The 23697-nt window shown below is 39.2% G+C and overlaps 1 pseudogene; it reads left to right on the top strand.

Annotated features, from left to right (window-relative positions):
* The first annotated feature begins 341 nt into the window (after positions 1 to 341).
* LOC137085433 (5S ribosomal RNA) lies at positions 342 to 455 on the top strand (annotated as a pseudogene).
* The last annotated feature ends 23242 nt before the right edge of the window (positions 456 to 23697 follow it).

The following is a 23697-nucleotide window of genomic DNA, read 5'->3' as shown; positions in this document are numbered from 1 at the left end:
GTGTGGAATCTGTATAAATTTATGGTGAAAGATTATATGGTAACGTTATATAATTATTGGAGATGGGAAGGAAAAGAGGAGAGAAGTTTTTTAAAATGTATACTGCTGAAGTAAAGAATGTTCTTATGAAATATAAATTGGAAATGGAAATATGAAGATAAGTATGATACTGGATTAGGATGTGAAGGGATAAATATTGTTTTATTGGAATATGTATTGTAAAAAATGTTTGAATAAAAAAAAAACAGGTGCTGTAAGCATTTTTGCTTAATTAAATGTAGAAAAAGAAAAAAAAAGAGTGTTTGAATGCCTTAAATGGCCCAAATTTGGCAGCAGTTTTCGCTTCTGGCCATACCACCCTGAGCACGCCCGATCTCGTCTGATTTAGGAAGCAGGGTCAGGCCTGGTTAGTACTTGGATGGGAGACCGCCTGGGAATACCAGGTGCTGTAAGCATTTTTGCTTAATTAAAGGTAGAAAAAAAGAGTGTTTGAATACCTTAAATGGCCCAAATTTGGCTGCAGCTTTCGCTTATGGCCATACCCAGAGCCGGATTAAATAAATGGACTACACTAGGCAGGCTGCATTTTTTTGGGCCCCCCTCCATCGATATTATTTATCAATTGAAATCCGAAACTTACCAAAGTTACTAATAAAAGTTCATTCACATTTTACATAGCCTAGTCTTTGGTTACAAATTGGTTTTGTATATTAAACAGTCTATCAGACAATTTTTTTAAATATTCATTATGTATACGTCATTACGCAGCTCTATTAAATTATTCCTCATCCATTGGGAGTGTCATTGTTAAGGCAGTAGTACCAGTAAAGAACCAATAGGTGTCAGTAAACTATGTAAACAGAGCAAATAAGTTTATCGCTCTGTTTACATTATGCTTGACCCTATACCGACTAGGCTATTAAAAGAGATGCTTCCAGAGGTCATAGATCCTCTGCTTAATATCATTAATTCATCCTTGACATTAGGATATGTACCTAAAACTTTTAAGTTGGCTATAATTAAACCACTAATTAAAAAAACGCAACTTGATCCTAAAGAATTACAGGCCAATCTCGAATCTACCGTTTCTATCAAAAATACTAGAAAAGGCTGTGTCTTCACAATTATTTTCCTTTTTAGAAAGAAATGTTATCTGTGAGGATTTCCAGTCAGGATTTAGACCGTATCATAGTACTGAGACTGCTCTAATTACAGTTACAAATGATTTACTCTTATCATCTGATCGTGGTTGTATCTCTGTAAGGCTCAGTGTTAGGACCGTTGCTTTTCACCCTGTATATGCTACCACTGGTAGATATCATTAGGAAGCATGGCATTCGTTTTCATTGTTATGCTGACGATACTCAGCTCTATATTTCCTCACGCCCTGACGAAATCAACCACTTCACAAGATTAACAGAATGCATAGCTGATATAAAAAATTGGATGAATAGTAATTTCCTGCAATTTAGTTCAGATAAAACTGAATTTTTAATTATTGGACAGAAAAGCTCCACAAGTAGTAACCGAGAATACTGTCTAACACTTGATGACTGCTCTGTCAAGCCCTCGTCGTCAGTGAGGAACCTGGGTGTGCTCTTTGATACCAATCTTTCATTTGAAAGCCACGTTTCTAGCGTCTGTAAAACCGCATTCTACCATCTTAAAAATATATCTAAATTACGGCACATGCTTTCAATGCAAAATGCTGAACAGTTAGTACATGCATTCATGAGCTCAAGGCTAGATTATTGTAATGCTCTACTGGGTGGTTGCCCTGCTCGCTTAATAAACAAACTCCAGCTAGTCCAAAATGCAGCAGCTTGAGTTCTTACTAGAACCAGGAAGTATGATCATATTAGTCCAGTTCTGTCAACACTGCACTGGCTCCCTATTAAACATTGCATACATTTTAAGATCTTGCTTATTACTTACAAAGCACTAAATGGTTTAGCTTCCCGGTACTTAAGTGAGCTTTTAACACATTATACTACATCACGTCTATTGCGGTCTCAAAACTCTGGCCAGTTGATAATACCTAGAATATCAAAATCAACTGCAGGCGGTCAATCCTTTTCCTATTTAGCTCCTAAACTCTGGAATAGTCTTCCTAGCATTGTTCGGGAAGCAGACACACTCTGTCAGTTTAAATCTAGACTAAAAACACATCTCTTTACTATGGCTTACACATAGAACATTTTTAGCTTTCATTATTCAAATCAATTGACTGATTGTTAGGCTGCATTAACTAGGTCAGCCAGAACCGGGAACACTTCCCATAACACCTGATGTACTCGTTACATCATAAAAAGAGTGGCATCTACACTAATGTTAGTCTCTCTGTTTATCCCGAGGTTTATCCCGGATCTGGGCCCTGTCCGGATTGGATGGTGGACCTGCCTGGACCTGATGGAGTTTGGGTTCCTTTAGTCGCCTTTGGCTTGGCTTGCTCAGTTGGGGACACTAAAATTATGATTGAAGTTATTCAACTAATTATACAAATAAAATTTATGAATTAGGTTTTATTTAATTCTATAAACTATAATACTGGTATGCCAATGTCGCTATATGATAAATTAAAATAAGCTGATAACATCACTGTTTTCTCCAGTACACCAAATCTAATTTTGTTGCAATATTATCCTGTTTGACACTGTGAAACTGCTTTGACACAATCGTGATTGTAAAAGCGCTATATAAATAAAGTTGATTGATTTTAAAACCTGATTTTAAATAAAGTTGATAGATTTAAAAACCTGATTTACCTCAGCATTAATTTTTTTGTTTTCTGATTGGCTGAACGGGAAGTTGTTGTGTTGTTTTTCTCAGCGATGATCACGAGAGTGAGAATATAGACGATTGTTCACAAACTGCTTTTGTCCGGTGATTTATTTTGTCCTTGAGTGTTTGTCACGCAAAGTTAACGAACCCGACTTTACATTTGGTGGCAGCTGGGTCATTATCTTGCATTTTTGGCGCTTTTGTGAAGTTTTATGAACTTTTCTTCGTGCACACGATATTAGCGCCATTTGGACATTACACTCTTTATTGTCACCGGTTGCGTCGAAGGACTATTGCGCAAGGATTAGACGAAACAACCCAACGGTAATAAAAAAAAGAAAAAAGAAAAAAAATCGAACTACAGGATTGTCTGAGAATGACGGTGCTGCGTTTGATGATGCTAATGCCAATCCACCCAGCGCTAGTGGCAACACGAACAGAATGTCGCCTATTGCACCCTCTGTCACAGGCAGTCTGCACATCGAGCTCCCGACGGCTTTTAAGGGTGATGGAACTGAATCATTCTCCAGCTGGGCCTGCCGAAACTCATGTGAATGCTCGTATTAGTATTAGAGGCTTTTCCTCAAGTATTAGAGGCTTTTCCTGATTATGATCATAATGCCCAGGAAGGTGAGAAATTCAGACGTTTTGTGGCTGGCTTAGATCCAACATTGCAAGCAAAGATTCATGAGCAAGGGGCGACGGATATTGATGAGGCTCTTATTGTTGCGTGCCGCTGTGAAAGGGCCCGTGATGCTTTGCAACTTCATGCTGTGTCAACTCAAGCTCCCCAAACTCAGGTGGCTATGGTGCATTCAGATCACAATGATGGGAAATTACTCCAGGCAGTTGAACAGTTAATACTGACGGTGAATGAGCTGAAAAATGATGTGCGCAAGCTACAAGACAAAAACGCTCATCTTACTGAATGTTTGGAGTTCTGGGAGAGGAACAGAATTTCTTCAGTTAAGGAGCAGCCCAAGATGATGCGCAGCCCCTCGCCAACATACCACCGTTCACGACATCAGTCAGATAATGCCTATGCACCTGATAGACGGCACAAGGATGTTGCAGTGGTGAATGACTGGCATCGTACAATGCCACCTGACAGTGATGACTCACAGGGAGGTGTCAGAGCTAGGCCCTATTATTCTCCAGGGGGTGCCCCACGCACTCAAGACCGAAGGTATTACACTGATGACTACAGACGGCCCCGTAGCCCTAGTCCTGTCCGGCAGTGGAGCAGAGATGGGAGCCCTCAGAGCCGACGCAGTGTACGGTTTAGGTCCCCTGACAGCCGGCAGTCATTCAAACCACAGGGAAACTTCCATTAGCTGATGTTGAGGGGCAAACATCAGCTTCAACCTCCCAGCCCTGCTCTGAGTTTACAGGTTTTAATACAAAGAATGAGTACACACAACCCCCTAACGAGGTGACAGCAAATGTGTGGGTGATTGTGGAAGGAGTAGAGGTCTCTGTTCTCGTCGACACAGGCTCTACAATTTCCATTGTGGGGGAAGATTTTCGACATTCACATCCAATGTTAAAATAACGGCCGATGAAGACTTCCATGGTGCTTGCACGTTCTGTTACTGGGCAATGTCTGGTAAAGAATTAATGCAACATGATTTCGAGGTGATTAGTGGCACAAACCATCCAGTCATCCTTGGCTGGGATTTCCTCCAAAAACACCATTCTCTCCTTGATGTGTCATATCAGAAATTGTCTTTATGGAATGTTGAGCTCCCTCTGCTCCCTATAGGACATAAAGCTTCAGCCTGTTGTAATGTTTCTGTGCTTGCATCTACCACACTACCAACATGGAGTGAAACGATTGTAACTGCGTGTGTGGCAGGAGCAATGACATCATCTCTGGTGCCAACTGACTACACAGGCAGGGCCGTACCCACCATTGAGATCCCCGAGGTCCGGACCTCGGGAATTCTCCGAGGTGTAAATAACAGAAGTTGCAAAATAACAGCCTATTAAGGCGGCGTGTACAAACAGGTGTTCTTGCCTCGTCCAGCGTATGTTTTCAATTGTTTCCAATGGATGCGCCACACTTTTCAATAGCGCCAACAGCTGGCAGGTTTTTTCCATTTTTACGCTTTGAGCACCCACAGTTTAACTTTGGGTGAACATCAATGTCCAATCACAGTGGAGGAGAGGCGGGACAAATGCCACAACCACCAACCGGCGCTTCGACTGATGTTTGATATCACAACACCGCGAGAGCGCTTAATAATCATTGCAAACTCATAATAATCGATGCAAACTAATAACATTTTCTTTACTTGGTTTTCTTGGAAGCCTTCAGTAAATTTACATTTACAACTTTGTTTTTACCAATACAGACGAAAATGAAAAGATTGCTTTAAACAAAGCTCAGCTTTGAAAAGAGAAAAGATACTGGGCAAGAGAAGGAGACTGGGGAAAAAGAGAGAAGATGATGGCGATGAGACAGAAAGAGCAGGTAGCCCACTGTGCTCAGAATAGAAAAAGCATTAGCCTACAATATATTCCTAATTGCTACACATAATGTGATTATTGTCTGTGAAATCCAGGCTAAACTCTCATAATCTAATATTGAGATTAGGAGCATCAAATTTTGATTTAATAATAATAATAATAATACATTTTATTTATAATGCACTTTATATTAAACAAAATCTCAAAGTGCTACAGAATTTAAAAAAAAACAATCAACAACAATAAATAAATAAAGCTGAAAAATAAAATAAAATAAAGAAGTAGCAAGTCAATTAAAAGCTCTGCTAAAAAGGTGGGTTTTAAGACCACGCTTAAAAGTATCTATAGTCTGTGCAGTCCGCAGGTGGTCAGGGAGAGCATTCCACAGACTGGGGGCTGCAGAGCAGAAGGCCCGATCTCCCATAGTACGGAGATTGGCTGTGGGAGTTTTGAGGCGATACAGCGAAACAGAGCGGAGGTTACGAGTGGCTGTTTGTGTGGTGAGGAGTTCCTTGAGATAGGAGGGAGCATCACCATGGATGCACTGGTGGGTAAGGAGAGAAATCTTGTACTCGATCCTGAACGACACAGGAAGCCAGTGGAGTGATTTTAGAATGGGGGTGATATGGTCGTATTTGCGCACCCTCATGAGGATCCTAGCAGCGCTGTTCTGAATACACTGCAGCCTCTGGAGATTTTTGCTAGGGATGCCAATAAGGAGCGCATTGCAGTAGTCCAGCCTGGAGGAGATAAAGGCATGGACAAGCCTCTCCGCATCAGCCAGTGATAGAATGGGACGAAGTTTGGCAATGTTTCTGAGGTGGAAGAAGGAGGTCTTACACAGGTGTTTGATGTGCGCTTCAAAAGTAAGCTGTGATTCCATTCTGACCCCCAGATTGGTGACTGAAGTGGAAAGTGGAATGACCTGATCAGAGAAAGCAATGCTGGTGATAACGGACTTCTGGACCTGAAGTGGAGTGCCGACTAGGATAGCTTCAGTCTTGGAGCTGTTTAGCTGCAGAAAGTTTTGCTTCATCCACGCCTTTATCTCATCCAGGCAAGTGATCAAAGTGGATGGTGTGAGGTCAGCAGAGGGAGATGAACTTGTCCTAAAGTAAAGTTGAGTGTCATCAGCATAGCAGTGAAAAGAAATCCCATGCCGGTTGATGAGACGGCCAAGAGGGAGCATATAGAGTATGAACAGGGTGGGTCCGAGCACAGAGCCTTGAGGGACACCGCAGGTGACATTGTGTGACAGGGATGTAGCTTGTCCTAACGCAACATATTCAGTTCTCCCAGTGAGATAAGAAGAAAACCAGTTGTGGACCGAGTCAGAGAGACCAATGGTGGAATGTAAACGGTGAAGGAGGATGTTATGGTCAACTGTATCGAAAGCTGCAGTTAAGTCCAGGAGGATGAGAAGGGAAGGGGAACCAGCATCTGCCGCCATCAAAAGATTGTTTGTGACCCTGACCAAAGCTGTTTCTGTGCTGTGTCCTGAGCGGAAACCAGACTGAAATTTCTCATAAAGATGTTTATGCTCCAAATGGACCTGAAGCTGTGCAGCAACAACTTTTTCCAGCACCTTAGAGAGGTATGGGAGGTTGGAGATGGGCCTGTAGTTGTCATTAACATCTGGGTCTAAAGTAGGTTTTTTCAGAAGTGGTCTGATGATAGCAGTTTTAAGAGATGAAGGAACATGGCCAGCCTGGAGGGAATTATTAATAATCTTGGTAATAAATGGACTTAAGACACTGAGGTTAGATTTTACCAAGGCTGTAGGAAAAGGATCCAGTGCACAGGTGGATGGTTTCATTTTTCTGATGATGTCCTCAACCTCGAGCTGTGTGATGATGGAGAAGCAGCAGAGATGTTGGAAGGTCCCTGGCTGTGGATCAACAGATGGGACAGGCAGAGCGGAGGTGCTAGATAGAAGCAAGTGGATGTTGTCTACTTTGTTCCTAAAAAAGGTCATGAACTTATTGCACCTCTCTTCTGTGGCTTCTGAAAAAGAGTGAGTTTGCGGTTTGAGGATGTGATTTATAGTGGAGAAAAGCTTTTTGGAGTTTCCAGGGGTTATTGTTGATGATGCTAGAGTAGAACTGTGACTGAGCATCTCTCAAAGACTGAGCATCTCTCAAAGACCTCAAAGGCCTTCTGATGATCTCTATAGGCTTGCCTATGAACAGTGAGTCCTGAGAGTTTGAGACGCCTCTCAAGTACGTGCCCAACTGTCTTCATCTTCCGCAGTTCGCTGGTGTACCAGGGTGCTGAGCGCGAGAAGGTGACCATTCTAGTTATGACAGGTGCGTGAAGATCTAGAAGGCTGCTCAGAGACTTGTTGTAGAAGTCAACCGACTCAGAGACTGAGGAGAGATCAACAGAGGAGAATTGCTGAAGGTCTGTAGTTAAAGAGTCTTGGTTAATCTTTTTCAGGTTCCTGAAGCAAATTTGACGGGAATCTTTGGTAAGGGAAGAGGGGCGTGGCAGCTCCAATGAGATGGCCTGGTGGTCAGACACACCCAGATTATACACCAAGAGGTTTCTAATATGAGGAGAGTTGGAAATGACCAAGTCCAGAGTGTGCCCCCTAGAATGAGTGGGTCCATCCACATGCTGTTGGAGATTGAGGCAGTCCAATAATTGCAGAAACTCAGCTGCCAGGTGGCAGGAGGGGGTATCTACATGAATATTAGAATCTCCTAATATTAAAATGTTGGCAGAAGTAGAGCAGAGTGTTGTGAGAAAGTCATGCATCTCAGAGATAAAAACTGAATTTGTTTTTGGGGGCCGATAAATAAGCAGTATTGTCAAAGAAAAAGGGGGTTTACATTTAAAAGCAAGGTATTCAAATGATGACACTGTGGGCAGAGGGAGAAAAGACAGCTCCAATGATTGTCTATGAATTACAGCTAAGCCACCACCACGACCAGTGTAGCAGGCTTTCTCCAGGTAGCTGTAACCAGGAGGACAGGCATCATTAAGTGCTGCCGTAAACTGCAGGCTGATGCCATGTTTCCATTAAGCACATAAGGTCTAATCTCTTATCAATGATGTGGTCTTGGATGAAAGATGACTTATTTGTGAGGGATTGTGCATTAAAAAGTTCTATTTTGAGCGTTGATGGGGTGGTGAATCTCGTTATTGGCCGTAAAACACTAAAATCCACTCCACGTTTTCTGTTTCCCGTGCAATTCAATTTAGATTGGTGAGATCTAGCGGTGATTCCCGTGTTACCAAAACGGAGAGCAAAACTGTTGTGATGACGCGGCAGATGTGCGACGGAGGTCCAGATGGATGGTATGGCTGATGCAGAGTTTTCAGGCTGATGATAAACTAGCCCGCGACGAGAGCCTCTATGGATGTAACGCCGTCTGCGCAGAAGTCCAAGTTCCTTAATGACCGCGATGCACGCCGGAAATGTGCGGTCGTTGAAATTTAGCAGCTGTGGGATGGAATATTTAAGCTTCATGACGGCCGCTGGAAGGTTTTGACTAGCGCTATGCATTATAGAAACACAGAGCTGGAACACTGTCAGGCACAGCGAGATGATGGTCCATATTTCTATAGCAGAGGAGTGTATGCGCCAACTACCAGCAATTCCAGCAAACAGACGATGTTAGAAGAGATAGCAGGGGTGAGTAAAAGTCTTTGAAATTAGGAGAAAACCCGTAAAAATCAGTACAAAAAAGGTTTTAGATGTATAAAAGTCCTCTCCTGTCATGAGGGAGTCCATTCAAACTGCCAACTGTCAACAGCCAACTGTCAACAGCCGAGAAGAGTTATCCGAGACGATAAGAGCCAAGCAATATGTCCCAAAATTAGCATTGACTGAATGTACTAGTTACTGACAAAAATTAAAATAAAGTTTATAATTAACGTATATAAACTAAAATCGGGTGGAGAAGCGAAAATCGTGGAAAAGTTTTTTGACTCTACAAAAAGGTGGAGATTTCACTCATTGGTTATATTTTCACATTGATTTCTATCTTTGACATGATCTTACTCGTTCAACATTAAATATATCAAGGTTATATGTTCAAATAATGTTCTTTACATAATGTAAATCACAAAAATTTACTTTAGCTAGGTTTTCAATGCGGAGTCACACATATGTCGTCTTTGGCTCAATTTAACAACAAAACAGATTTTCTGATTTTCTAATTTGGAGTAAAATTTTTTTTGCAACATTTAACCAGATTCTCACTTGTAAAAATCTGTTGTCTTCTTAAAATAATTATACCTGCACACTGACATGGTTTTAAATCTACAGTTAGCTGATTCTTTGATTTTCTTATGTCTTAAATGCATATGTAAAGGAGGGAATTTTTTTTTTCAAACCATCCAAAATTCATATTTGGACGTCGGTATTTAGAAAATCCTGGGTACGGCCCTGATTACAGTATGGTAACCTCGTCAGCATCTTGGCCAAATTTGCCCCTTGGCCGCTGTCCATCATGGCCTCCTAATAATCCCCATATAATGATTGGCTTAATCACTCCTGCTGCACATTGGTGGTGGTTGAGGAGATTCCCCCCTTCTTATGTAAAGTGCTTTCAGTACCCAGAAAAGCGCTATAAAAATGTAACTAATTAGGGGCCAAGCCCTGAAAGGGCTGTAGCCCCTATTGTATCTGTTAGTTTCCTATATTATTATTAGGGGCCAAGCCCTGAAAGGGCTGTAGCCCCTATTGTATCTGTTAGTTTCCTATATTATTATTGTTATTATTATTATTCTTCCTCCCCTATGGGAGTCAATGGCAGCCCTATGAACCGTAAGTAGGAAAATGATGAAATTTGGCACACTTGTAGAGATAGTCATCAATAGTAAATGGACCAAATTTGGAGTCTCTAAGACCAACTCCATAGCGCCACCACCAGTCCAAAAATTAAACATTGAAACTGTTATAACTTTTGAACCCTTTGAGGTAGAAAAATGCCACTTAGTACACCTGATTCCTCTCATCATGCTGATCAAATTTAATATCTTACATTAAGACTCCGCCCATTACAGTAATGGCCATCTTAAAAAGTACAGTATTCAGTTTTTTCGCTACTCCTCCTTCAAAATTTGTCTAATTTTGTCCAAACTTGGCAGAGAGAATATTTGGACTGAGCCGCACAGAAATGACTGAACAGAATTTTTTGGACCCTTGGAAAAAAAAAAAGTTATGATGTCTCGAAGTTAACGAGGTTGACCCAAAATTGGTTCTGAGGCTGTATCTCGGCCAAACTTTGACCAATCGAAACGAAAATTGGTAAGCTTCATCAGACCCATGATCTGAGGATCCATGCCAAAGTTGGGAACAGCGCCACCTAGGGGTCATGAGATATGAAAAAAGGCTATTTTTGCTCATAACATCCGAACGGTTTGTCAGAAAATCATAATATTGGTGTCTATGGATTCCTCGTGTCATGCTGAATCTGGTGATATAAGATATGTTAGGATCGGATGAACCTCGTGACCGCCATTTTGAATTTTGTCATAAAATGTGATATCTTTTATAATATTTGACATATCTGCACACAATTTGGTATGCATGACCGTCATCATGTCCCGAATGTACATGAGAAGTTTCAGAATAGCGCCACCTAGTGTTCCAGAGATATACGATTTTTTGCTAAAACGTTTATAACTTTTGAAAACATTATCTATGTTCTATATAATTTATGTCATTTTGTTCTCTGGGTTTTGCAGATTTCGACGATGTCTCATTTGTCATTTTCCAAACATGTGACTGTGCGCCATATTGAATCAAGTGAAAAACAGTTTTTTCGCTACTCCTCCTTCAAATGTTGTCCAATTTTGTTCAAAATTGGCTCACATTAAATATGGAGTGAGCCGCACAGAAATGACTGAACAGATTTTTGATATTCGCTACCGTTCCGGAGAAATCCACCTCTGAAGTTGAACTTGCCTGTGTTTGTGCCTTTATGCTAATTAGCTTAGCATTCTAAATGGTTATTTGCAAAAATGTTCTTCCGTTCCAGACATTAATTACTTCTAAGAATGATTTCAACCAATTTTTCACAAAAAAATATATAATGTTGTTCATTAAATCCAAAAATCTTAATTTTGAGTTGATTTCTAATTTTAACTATGGACCTATGGCATGTCAATGAACACATGTCCTCCCTGTGGCGCAATGAGATGAGTGTCAGACACCGGATTGTGAGGTTATGGGTTCGAGTCCCATGGGGGACAGCTTTATAAAATTGTGTGTAATGCTGTCATTTAGTGGCAAAAGCTGCAGTTCTGCCTTCCAAATCTCAAGCCTTTATAAAATTAAACAAACCAAAGTATGAGTGGTCTGCTGTTTAAAGCAACAGGCTAAAGCTTTGAAGATTGATTGGTCAAATTCAATGTGTAGTAAGTTAAGTTAAGTTATGTTGTTTAAGCATGTGAATTGGGCAATGTACAAAAGTTTCCTAATAATATCCAAAGTCCAAAAAAGCCAAAAAGAGCCATAATGGGCTTGGCCCCGCAATTGCTGCTAGCAGCTATATTTAGGGGCCAAGCCCTGAAAGGGCTGTAGCCCCTATTGTATCTGTTAGTTTCCTATATTATTATTGTTATTAGGGGCCAAGCCCTGAAAGGGCTGTAGCCCCTATTGTATCTGTTAGTTTCCTATATTATTATTAGGGGCCAAGCCCTGAAAGGGCTGTAGCCCCTATTGTATCTGTTAGTTTCCTATATTATTATTATTATTGTTATTATTATTATTCTTCCTCCCCTATGGGAGTCAATGGCAGCCCTATGAACCGTAAGTAGGAAAATGATGAAATTTGGCACACTTGTAGAGATAGTCATCAATAGTAAATGGACCACATTTGGAGTCTCTAAGACCAACTCCATAGCGCCACCACCAGTCCAAAAATTCAACATTGAAACTGTTATAACTTTTGAACCCTTTGAGGTAGAAAAATGCCACTTAGTACACCTGATTCCTCTCATCATGCTGATCAAATTTAATATCTTACATTAAGACTCCGCCCATTACAGTAATGGCCATTTTTAAAAGTACAGTATTCAGTTTTTTCGCTACTCCTCCTTCAAAATTTGTCTAATTTTGTCCAACCTTGGCAGAGAGAATATTTGGACTGAGCCGCACAGAAATGACTGAACAGAATTTTTTGGACCCTTGGAAAAAAAAAAGTTATGATGTCTCGAAGTTAACGAGGTTGACCCAAAATTGGTTCTGAGGCTGTATCTCGGCCAAACTTTGACCAATCGAAACGAAAATTGGTATGCTTCATCAGACCCATGATCTGGGGATCCATGCCAAAGTTGGGAACAGCACCACCTAGGGGTCATGAGATATGAAAAAAGGCTATTTTTGCCCATAACATCCGAACGGTTTGTCAGAAAATCATAATATTGGTGTCTATGGATTCCTCGTGTCATGCTGAATCTGGTGATATAAGATATGTTAGGATCGGATGAACCACGTGACCGCCATTTTGAATTTTGTCATAAAATGTGATATCTTTTATAATATTTGACATATCTGCACACAATTTGGTATGCATGACCGTCATCATGTCCCGAATGTACATGAGAAGTTTCAGAATAGCGCCACCTAGTGTTCCAGAGATATACGATTTTTTGCTAAAACGTTTATAACTTTTGAAAACATTATCTATATTCTATATAATTTATGTCATTTTGTTCTCTGGGTTTTGCAGATTTCGACGATGTCTCATTTGTCATTTTCCAAACATGTGACTCTGCGCCATATTGAATCAAGTGAAAAACAGTTTTTTCGCTACTCCTCCTTCAAATTTTGTCCAATTTTGTTCAAATTTGGCTCACATTAAATATGGAGTGAGCCGCACAGAAATGACTGAACAGATTTTTGATATTCGTTACCGTTCCGGAGAAATCCACCTCTGAAGTTGAACTTGCCTGTGTTTGTGTCTTTATGCTAATTAGCTTAGCATTCTAAATGGTTATTTGCAAAAATGTTCTTCCGTTCAAGACATTAATTACTTCTAAGAATGATTTCAAGCAATTTTTCACAAAAAAATATATAATGTTGTTCATTAAATCCAAAAATCTTAATTTTGAGTTAATTTCTAATTTTAACTATGGACCTATGGCATGTCAATTGACACATGTCTTCCCTGTGGCGCAATGAGATGTACGTCAGACACTGGATTGTGAGGTTATGGGTTCGAGTCCCATGGGGGACAGCTTTATAAAATTGTGTGTAATGCTGTCATTTAGTGGCAAAAGCTGCAGTTCTGCCTTTGAAATCTCAAGCCTTTATAAAATTAAACAAACCAAAGTATGAGTGGTCTGCTGTTTAAAGCAACAGGCTAAAGCTTTGAAGATTGATTGGTCAAATTCAATGTGTAGCAAGTTAAGTTAAGTTATGTTGTTTAAGCATGTGAATTGGGCAATGTTCAAAAGTTTCCTAATAATATCCAAAGTCCAAAAAAGCCAAAAAGAGCCATAATGGGCTTGGCCCCGCAATTGCTGCTAGCAGCTATATTTATTATTATTATTATTATTATTCTTCCTCCCCACTGGGTTCCTATGGCAGCCCTATGAACCATAAGTAGGAAAATGATGAAAATTAGCACACTTGTAAAGATGCTCATTAAAAATAATTGGACCAAATTTGGAGTCTCTACATCCAACTCCATAGCGCCACCACCAGTTCAAAAATACAACATTGAAACTGCTATAACTTTTGAACCCTTTGTAGTAGGAAAATGAAACTTAGTACAATAGATTCCTCTCATTATGTTGATCTCAGTCTATGTCTTACATTAAGGCTCCGCCCATTACAGTAACGGCCATTTTGAAAAGTACAGTATTTAGTTTTTCCTCTACTCCTCCTTCAAAGTTTGTCCAATTTTGTTCAAATTTGAATGAAATGATCTTTGGACTGAGCCAAATAGAAATGACAAAACAGATTTTTTTTTATTCATCTTTGTTCAAAAGTTATGATGTTATGAACTTAACAAGGTCGACCCAAATTTGGTTCAGAGGCTGTATCTCGGCCAAACTTTGATCAATCAAAATGAAAATTGGTATGCTTCATCAGACCCATGATCTGAGGGTCCATGCCAAAGTTGGGAACAGCGCCACCTAGGGGTCATGAGATATGAAAAAAGGCTATTTTTGCCCATAACTTCTGAACGCTTTGTCAGAAAATCATAATCCTGGTGTCTTTGGATTCCCCGTGTCATGCCGAATCTGGCGATACCGGATATGTCAGGATTGGATGAACCACGTGACCGCCATTTTGAATTTTGTCATAAACTGCTATATCTTTTGAAATATTGGACATATCTGCACAAAATCTCGTATGCTTGACCGATAGCATGTCCCAAACGTACCTGAGAAGTTTCAGAATAGCGCCACCTAGTGTTCCAGAGATATAAGATTTTTTGCTAAAACATTTATAACTTTTGAAACCTTTGTCCAAATTTGATGTAATTTATGTCATTTTGTTCCCTGGTTTATGCAGATTCCGCCAATGTCTCATTTGTCATTTTCCAAACATGTGACTGTCCACCATATTGAAACTAATGAAAAACAGTTTTTTTGCTACTCCTCCTTCAAAATCTGTCCAATTCTGTCCAAAATTGGCTCAGATGATCTTCAGACCGAGCCGCACAGAAATGACTGAACAGATTTTTGATATTCACTACCGTTTCTGAGAAATCAGTCTCTGAAGTTGACCTTGCCTGTGTTTTTGCCTTTATGCTAGTTAGCTTAGCATGCTAATTGGTTAGCAGACCTCTGCAGGTTTGTAAAAGAGTGCCTCCCCAGTGGCGCAACAGGATAAGCGACAGACTCCGGACCCAGAGATATAGGGTTCGAATCCCGTGGAGGGCAATTTTATAAAATGTTGTGCAATGTGTTATTTCGATTCCTTTATTATCAGAGTAAGTGTTGTACTTATCTTTCTTCCTCTTGGATTAGAAATAAGTGCGTTTTTGTTAATTTTGTTCATCTGAACTTCTGTTCATTTTTAGTTCATCCTAACTATACTTCTGAACCTATCTATTACTCAAGTACATTCTATTTCTGCCATTTTTTTCCTTCTGGCTCTGCATTGCGCTACTGCCGCATCTTAGGCTTGGCCCCGTAATCGCTGCTTGCAGCTATATTTATTATTATTATTATTATTATTCTTCCTCCCCACTGGGTTCCTATGGCAGCCCTATGAACCATAAGTAGGAAAATGATGAAAATTAGCACACTTGTAAAGATGCTCATTAAAAATAATTGGACCAAATTTGGAGTCTCTACAACCAACTCCATAGCGCCACCACCAGTTCAAAAATACAACATTGAAACTCTTATAACTTTTGAACCCTTTGTAGTAGGAAAATGAAACTTAGTACAATAGAATCCTCTCATTATGTTGCCCGCAGTCTAAGTCTTATATTAAGGCTCCGCCCATTACAGTAACGGCCATTTTGAAAAGTACAGTATTTAGTTTTTCCTCTACTCCTCCTTCAAAGTTTGTCCAATTTTGTTCAAATTTGAATGAAATGATCTTTGGACTGATCCAAATAGAAATGACAAAACAGATTTTTTTATTCATCTTTGTTCAAAAGTTATGATGTTATGAACTTAACAAAGTCGACCCAAATTTGGTTCTGAGGCTGTATCTCGGCCAAACTTTGATCAATCGAAATGAAAATTGGTATGCTTCATCAGACCCATGATCTGAGGGTCCATGCCAAAGTTGGGAACAGCGACACCTAGGGGTCTTGAGATATGAAAAAAGGCTATTTTTGCCCATAACTTCTGAACGCATTGTCAGAAAATCATAATCCTGGTGTCTTTGGATTCCCCGTGTCATGCCGAATCTGGCGATACCAGATATGTCAGGATTGGATGAACCATGTGACCGCCATTTTGAATTTTGTCATAAACTGCTATATCTTTTGAAATATTGGACATATCTGCACAAAATCTCGTATGCTTGACCGATAGCATGTCCCAAACGTACCTGAGAAGTTTCAGAATAGCGCCACCTAGTGTTCCAGAGATATAAGATTTTTTGCTAAAACATTTATAACTTTTGAAACCTTTGTCCAAATTTGATGTAATTTATGTCATTTTGTTCCCTGGTTTATGCAGATTCCGCCAATGTCTCATTTGTCATTTTCCAAACATGTGACTGTACACCATATTGAAACTAATGAAAAACAGTTTTTTCACTACTCCTCCTTCAAAATCTGTCCAATTCTGTCCAAAATTGGCTCAGATGATCTTCAGACCGAGCCGCACAGAAATGACTGAACGGATTTTTGGTATTCGCTACCGTTTCTGAGAAATCGGTCTCTGAAGTTGACCTTGCCTGTGTTTTTGTCTTTATGCTAGTTAGCTTAGCCTGCTAATTGGTTAACAGACCTCTGCAGGTTTGTAAAAGAGTGCCTCCCCAGTGGCGCAACAGGATAAGCGACAGACTCCGGACCCAGAGATATAGGGTTTGAATCCCGTGGAGGGCAATTTTATAAAATGTTGTGCAATGTGTTTATTTCGATTCCTTTATTATCAGAGTAAGTGTTGTACTTATCTTTCTTCCTCTTGGATTAGAAATAAGTGCGTTTTTGTTAATTTTGTTCATCTGAACTTCTGTTCATTTTTAGTTCATCCTAACTATACTTCTGAACCTATCTGTTACTCAAGTACATTCTATTTCTGACATTTTTTTTCCTTCTGGCTCTGCATTGGGCTACTGCCGCATCTTAGGCTTGGCCCCGTAATCGCTGCTTGCAGCTATATTTTATTATTATTATTCTTCCTCCCCACTGGGTTCCTATGGCAGCCCTATGAACCATAAGTAGGAAAATGATGAAAATTAGCACACTTGTAAAGATGCTCATTAAAAATAATTGGACCAAATTTGGAGTCTCTACAACCAACTCCATAGCGCCACCACCAGTTCAAAAATACAACATTGAAACTGCTATAACTTTTGAACCCTTTGTAGTAGGAAAATAAAACTTAGTACAATAGATTCCTCTCATTATTTTGATCTCAGTCTATGTCTTACATTAAGGCTCCGCCCATTACAGTAACGGCCATTTTGAAAAGTACAGTATTTAGTTTTTCCTCTACTCCTCCTTCAAAGTTTGTCCAATTTTGTTCAAATTTGAATGAAATGATCTTTGGACTGAGCCAAATAGAAATGACAAAACAGATTTTTTTTATTCATCTTTGTTCAAAAGTTATGATGTTATGAACTTAACAAGGTTGACCCAAATTTGGTTCAGAGGCTGTATCTCGGCCAAACTTTGACCAATCAAAACGAAAATTGGTACGCTTCATCAGACCCATGATCTGACGGTTCATGCCAAAGTTGGGAACAGCGCCACCTAGGGGTCATGAGATATGAAAAAAGGCTATTTTTGCCCATAACTTCTGAACGCTTTGTCAGAAAATCATAATCATGGTGTCTTTGGATTCCCCGTGTCATGCCGAATCTGGCGATACCGGATATGTCAGGATTGGATGAACCACGTGACCACCATTTTGAATTCTGTCATAAATTGCTATATCTTTTGAAATATTGGACATATCTGCACAAAATCTCGGATGCTTGAACGATAGCATGTCCCAAACGTACCTGAGAAGTTTCAGAATAGCGCCACCTAGTGTTCCAGAGATATAAGATTTTTTGCTAAAACATTTATAACTTTTGAAACCTTTGTCCTAATTTGATGCAATTTATGTCATTTTGTTCCCTGGTTTATGCAGATTACGCCAATGTCTCATTTGTCATTTTCCAAACATGTGACTGTCCACCATATTGAAACTAATGAAAAACAGTTTTTTCACTACTCCTCCTTCAAAATCTGTCCAATTCTGTCCAAAATTAGCCCAGATGATCTTCAGACCGAGCCACACAGAAATGACTGAACGGATTTTTGATATTCACTACCGTTTCTGAGAAATCAGTCTCTGAAGTTGACCTTGTCTGTGTTTTTGTCTTTATGCTAGTTAGCTTAGCATGCTAATTGGTTAGCAGACCTCTGCAAGTTTGTAAAAGAGTGCCTCCCCAGTGGCGCAACAGGATAAGCGACAGACTCCGGACCCAGAGATATAGGGTTCAAATCCTGTGGAGGGCAATTTTATAAAATGTTGTGCAATGTGTTATTTCGATTCCTTTATTATCAGAGTAAGTGTTGTACTTATCTTTCTTCCTCTTGGATTAGAAATAAGTGCGTTTTTGTTAATTTGTTCATCTGAACTTCTGTTAATTTTTAGTTCATCCTAACTATACTTCTGAACCTATCTATTACTCAAGTACATTCTATTTCTGCCATTTTTTTTCCTTCTGGCTCTGCATTGCGCTACTGTCGCATCTTAGGCTTGGCCCCGCAATCGCTGCTTGCAGCTATATTTGTTATTATTATTATTCTTCCTCCCCTATGGGAGTCAATGGCAGCCCTATGAACCGTAAGTAGGAAAATGATGAAATTTGGCACACTTGTAGAGATAGTCATCAATAGTAAATGGACCAAATTTGGAGTCTCTAAGACCAACTCCATAGCGCCACCACCAGTCCAAAAATTCAACATTGAAACTGTTATAACTTTTGAACCCTTTGAGGTAGAAAAATGCCACTTAGTACACCTGATTCCTCTCATCATGCTGATCAAATTTAATATCTTACATTAAGACTCCGCCCATTACAGTAATGGCCATTTTAAAAAGTACAGTATTCAGTTTTTTTGCTACTCCTCCTTCAAAATTTGTCTAATTTTGTCCAAACTTGGCAGAGAGAATATTTGGACTGAGCCGCACAGAAATGACTGAACAGAATTTTTTGGACCCTTGGGAAAAAAAAAAGTTATGATGTCTCGAAGTTAACAAGGTTGACCCAAAATTGGTTCTGAGGCTGTATCTCGGCCAAACTTTGACCAATCGAAACGAAAATTGGTATGCTTCATCAGACCCATGATCTGAGGAGCCATGCCAAAGTTGGGAACAGCGCCACCTAGGGGTCATGAGATATGAAAAAAGGCTAATTTTGCCCATAACTTCCGAACGGTTTGTCAGAAAATCATAATATTGGTGTCTATGGATTCCTCGTGTCATGCTGAATCTGGTGATATCAGATATGTTAGGATCGGATGAATCACGTGACCGCCATTTTGAATTTTGTCATAAAATGTGATATCTTTTATAATATTTGACATATCTGCACACAATTTGGTATGCATGACCGTCATCATGTCCCGAATGTACATGAGAAGTTTCAGAATAGCGCCACCTAGTGTTCCAGAGATATACGATTTTTTGCTAAAACGTTTATAACTTTTGAAAACATTATCTATATTCTATATAATTTATGTCATTTTGTTCTCTGGATTTTGCAGATTTCGACGATGTCTCATTTGTCATTTTCCAAACATGTGACTGTCTGCCATATTGAATAAAGTGAAAAAACGTTTTTTCGCTACTCCTCCTTCAAATTTTGTCCAATTTTGTTCAAAATTGGCTCACAATAAATATGGAGTGAGCCGCACAGAAATGACTGAATGGATTTTTGATATTCGCTACCGTTCCGGAGAAATCCACCTCTGAAGTTGAACTTGCCTGTGTTTGTGTCTTTATGCTAATTAGCTTAGCATTCTAAATGGTTATTTGCAAAAATGTTCTTCCGTTCCAGACATTAATTACTTCTAAGAATGATTTCAAGCAATTTTTCACAAAAAATATATAATGTTCATTAAATCCAAAAATCTTAATTTTGAGATAATTTCTAATTTTAACTATGGACCTATGGCATGTCAATGAACGCGTGGCTTCCCTATGGCGCAATGAGATGAGTGTCAGACACCGGATTGTGAGGTTATGGGTTCGAGTCCCATGGGGGACAGCTTTATAAAAATGTGTGTAATGTTGTCATTTAGTGGCAAAAGCTGCAGTTCTGCCTTCGAAATCTCAAGCCTTTATAAAATTAAACAAACCAAAGTATGAGTGGTCTGCTGTTTAAAGCAACAGGCTAAAGCTTTGAAGATTGATTGGTCAAATTCAATGTGTAGTAAGTAAAGTTAAGTTATGTTGTTTAAGCATGTGAATTAGGCAATGTAAAAAAGTTTCCTAATAATATCCAAAGTCCAAAAAAAGCCAAGAAGAGCCATAATGGGCTTGGCCCCGCAATTGCTGCTAGCAGCTATATTTAGGGGCCAAGCCCTGAAAGGGCTGTAGCCCCTATTGTATCTGTTAGTTTCCTATATTATTAGGGGCCAAGCCCTGAAAGGGCTGTAGCCCCTATTGTATCTGTTAGTTTCCTATATTATTAGGGGCCAAGCCCTGAAAGGGCTGTAGCCCCTATTGTATCTGTTAGTTTCCTATATTATTATTGTTATTATTATTATTCTTCCTCCCCTATGGGAGTCAATGGCAGCCCTATGAACCGTAAGTAGGAAAATGATGAAATTTGGCACACTTGTAGAGATAGTCATCAATAGTAAATGGACCAAATTTGGAGTCTCTAAGACCAACTCCATAGCGCCACCACCAGTCCAAAAATTCAACATTGATACTGTTATAACTTTTGAACCCTTTGAGGTAGAAAAATGCCACTTAGTACACCTGATTCCTCTCATTATGCTGATCAAATTTAATATCTTACATTAAGACTCCGCCCATTACAGTAATGGCCATTTTAAAAAGTACAGTATTCAGTTTTTTCGCTACTCCTCCTTCAAAATTTGTCTAATTTTGTCCAAACTTGGCAGAGAGAATATTTGGACTGAGCCGCACAGAAATGACTGAACAGAATTTTTTGGACCCTTGGGAAAAAAAAAAGTTATGATGTCTCGAAGTTAACAAGGTTGACCCAAAATTGGTTCTGAGGCTGTATCTCGGCCAAACTTTGACCAATCGAAACGAAAATTGGTATGCTTCATCAGACCCATGATCTGAGGATCCGTGCCAAAGTTGGGAACAGCGCCACCTAGGGGTCATGAGATATGAAAAAAGGCTATTTTTGCCCATAACATCCGAACGGTTTGTCATAAAATCATAATATTGGTGTCTATGGATTCCTCGTGTCATGCTGAATCTGTTGATATAAGATATGTTAGGATCGGATGAACCACGTGACCGCCATTTTGAATTTTGTCATAAAATGTGATATCTTTTATAATATTTGACATATCTGCACACAATTTGGTATGCATGACCGTCATCATGTCCCGAATGTACATGAAAAGTTTCAGAATAGCGCCACCTAGTGTTACGGAGATATACGATTTTTTGCTAAAACGTTTATAACTTTTGAAAACATTATCTATATTCTATATAATGTATGTCATTTTGTTCTCTGGGTTTTGCAGATTTCGACGATGTCTCATTTGTCATTTTCCAAACATGTGACTGTGCGCCATATTGAATCAAGTGAAAAACAGTTTTTTCGCTACTCCTCCTTCAAATGTTGTCCAATTTTGTTCAAAATTGGCTCACATTATATATGGAGTGAGCCGCACAGAAATGACTGAACAGATTTTTGATATTCGCTACCGTTCCGGAGAAATCCACCTCTGAAGTTGAACTTGCCTGTGTTTGTGTCTTTATGCTAATTAGCTTAGCATTCTAAATGATTATTTGCAAAAATGTTCTTCCGTTCCAGACATTAATTACTTCTAAGAATGATTTCATCCAATTTTTCACAAAAAAATATATAATGTTGTTCATTAAATCCAAAAATCTTCATTTTGAGTTAATTTCTAATTTTAACTATGGACCTATGGCATGTCAATGAACACATGTCTTCCCTGTGGTGCAATGAGATGAGTGTCAGACACCGGATTGTGAGGTTATGGGTTCGAGTCCCATGGGGGACAGCTTTATAAAATAGTGTGTAATGTTGTCATTTAGTGGCAAAAGCTGCAGTTCTGCCTTCGAAATCTCAAGCCTTTATAAAATTAAACAAACCAAAGTATGAGTGGTCTGCTGTTTAAAGCAACAGGCTAAAGCTTTGAAGATTGATTGGTCAAATTCAATGTGTAGTAAGTAAAGTTAAGTTATGTTGTTTAAGCATGTGAATTAGGCAATGTAAAAAAGTTTCCTAATAATATCCAAAGTCCAAAAAAGCCAAAAAGAGCCATAATGGGCTTGGCCCCGCAATTGCTGCTAGCAGCTATATTTATTGTTATTATTATTATTCTTCCTCCCCTATGGGAGTCAATGGCAGCCCTATGAACCGTAAGTAGGAAAATGATGAAATTTGGCACACTTGTAGAGATAGTCATCAATAGTAAATGGACCAAATTTGGAGTCTCTAAGACCAACTCCATAGCGCCACCACCAGTCCAAAAATTCAACATTGAAACTGTTATAACTTTTGAACCCTTTGAGGTAGAAAAATGCCACTTAGTACACCTGATTCCTCTCATCATGCTGATCAAATGTAATATCTTACATTAAGACTCCGCCCATTACAGTAATGGCCATTTTAAAAAGTACAGTATTCAGTTTTTTCGCTACTCCTCCTTCAAAATTTGTCTAATTTTGTCCAAACTTGGCAGAGAGAATATTTGGACTGAGCCGCACAGAAATGACTGAACAGAATTTTTTGGACCCTTGGAAAAAAAAAAAGTTATGATGTCTCGAAGTTAACGAGGTTGACCCAAAATTGGTTCTGAGGCTGTATCTCGGCCAAACTTTGACCAATCGAAACGAAAATTGGTATGCTTTATGAGACCCATGATTTGAGGATCCATGCCAAAGTTGGAAACAGCGCCACCTAGGGGTCATGAGATATGAAAAAAGGCTATTTTTGCCCATAACATCCGAACGGTTTGTCAGAAAATCATAATATTGGTGTCTATGGATTCCTCGTGTCATGCTGAATCGGGTGATATAAGATATGTTAGGATCGGATGAACCACGTGACCGCCATTTTGAATTTTGTCATAAAATATGATATCTTTTATAATATTTGACATATCTGCACACAATTTGGTATGCATGACCATCATCATGTCCCGAATGTACATGAGAAGTTTCAGAATAGCGCCACCTAGTGTTCCAGAGATATACGATTTTTTGCTAAAACGTTTATAACTTTTGAAAACATTATCTATATTCTATATAATTTATGTCATTTTGTTCTCTGGATTTTGCAGATTTCGACGATGTCTCATTTGTCATTTTCCAAACATGTGACTGACCGCCATATTGAATCAAGTGAAAAACAGTTTTTTCGCTACTCCTCCTTCAAATGTTGTCCAATTTTGTTCAAAATTGGCTCACATTAAATATGGAGTTAGCCGCACAGAAATGACTGAACAGATTTTTGATATTCGCTACCGTTCCGGAGAAATCCACCTCTGAAGTTGAACTTGCCTGTGTTTGTGTCTTTATGCTAATTAGCTTAGCATTCTAAATGGTTATTTGCAAAAATGTTCTTCCGTTCTAGACATTAATTACTTCTAAGAATGATTTCAAGCAATTTTTCTC

This window comes from Pseudorasbora parva, chromosome 8 (assembly GCF_024679245.1).
Source record: "Pseudorasbora parva isolate DD20220531a chromosome 8, ASM2467924v1, whole genome shotgun sequence".
Taxonomy (NCBI): Eukaryota; Metazoa; Chordata; class Actinopteri; order Cypriniformes; family Gobionidae; genus Pseudorasbora; species Pseudorasbora parva.
The sequence above is the reverse complement of the archived record's forward strand: the minus strand, read 5'-3'. Positions and strand labels throughout refer to the sequence as shown.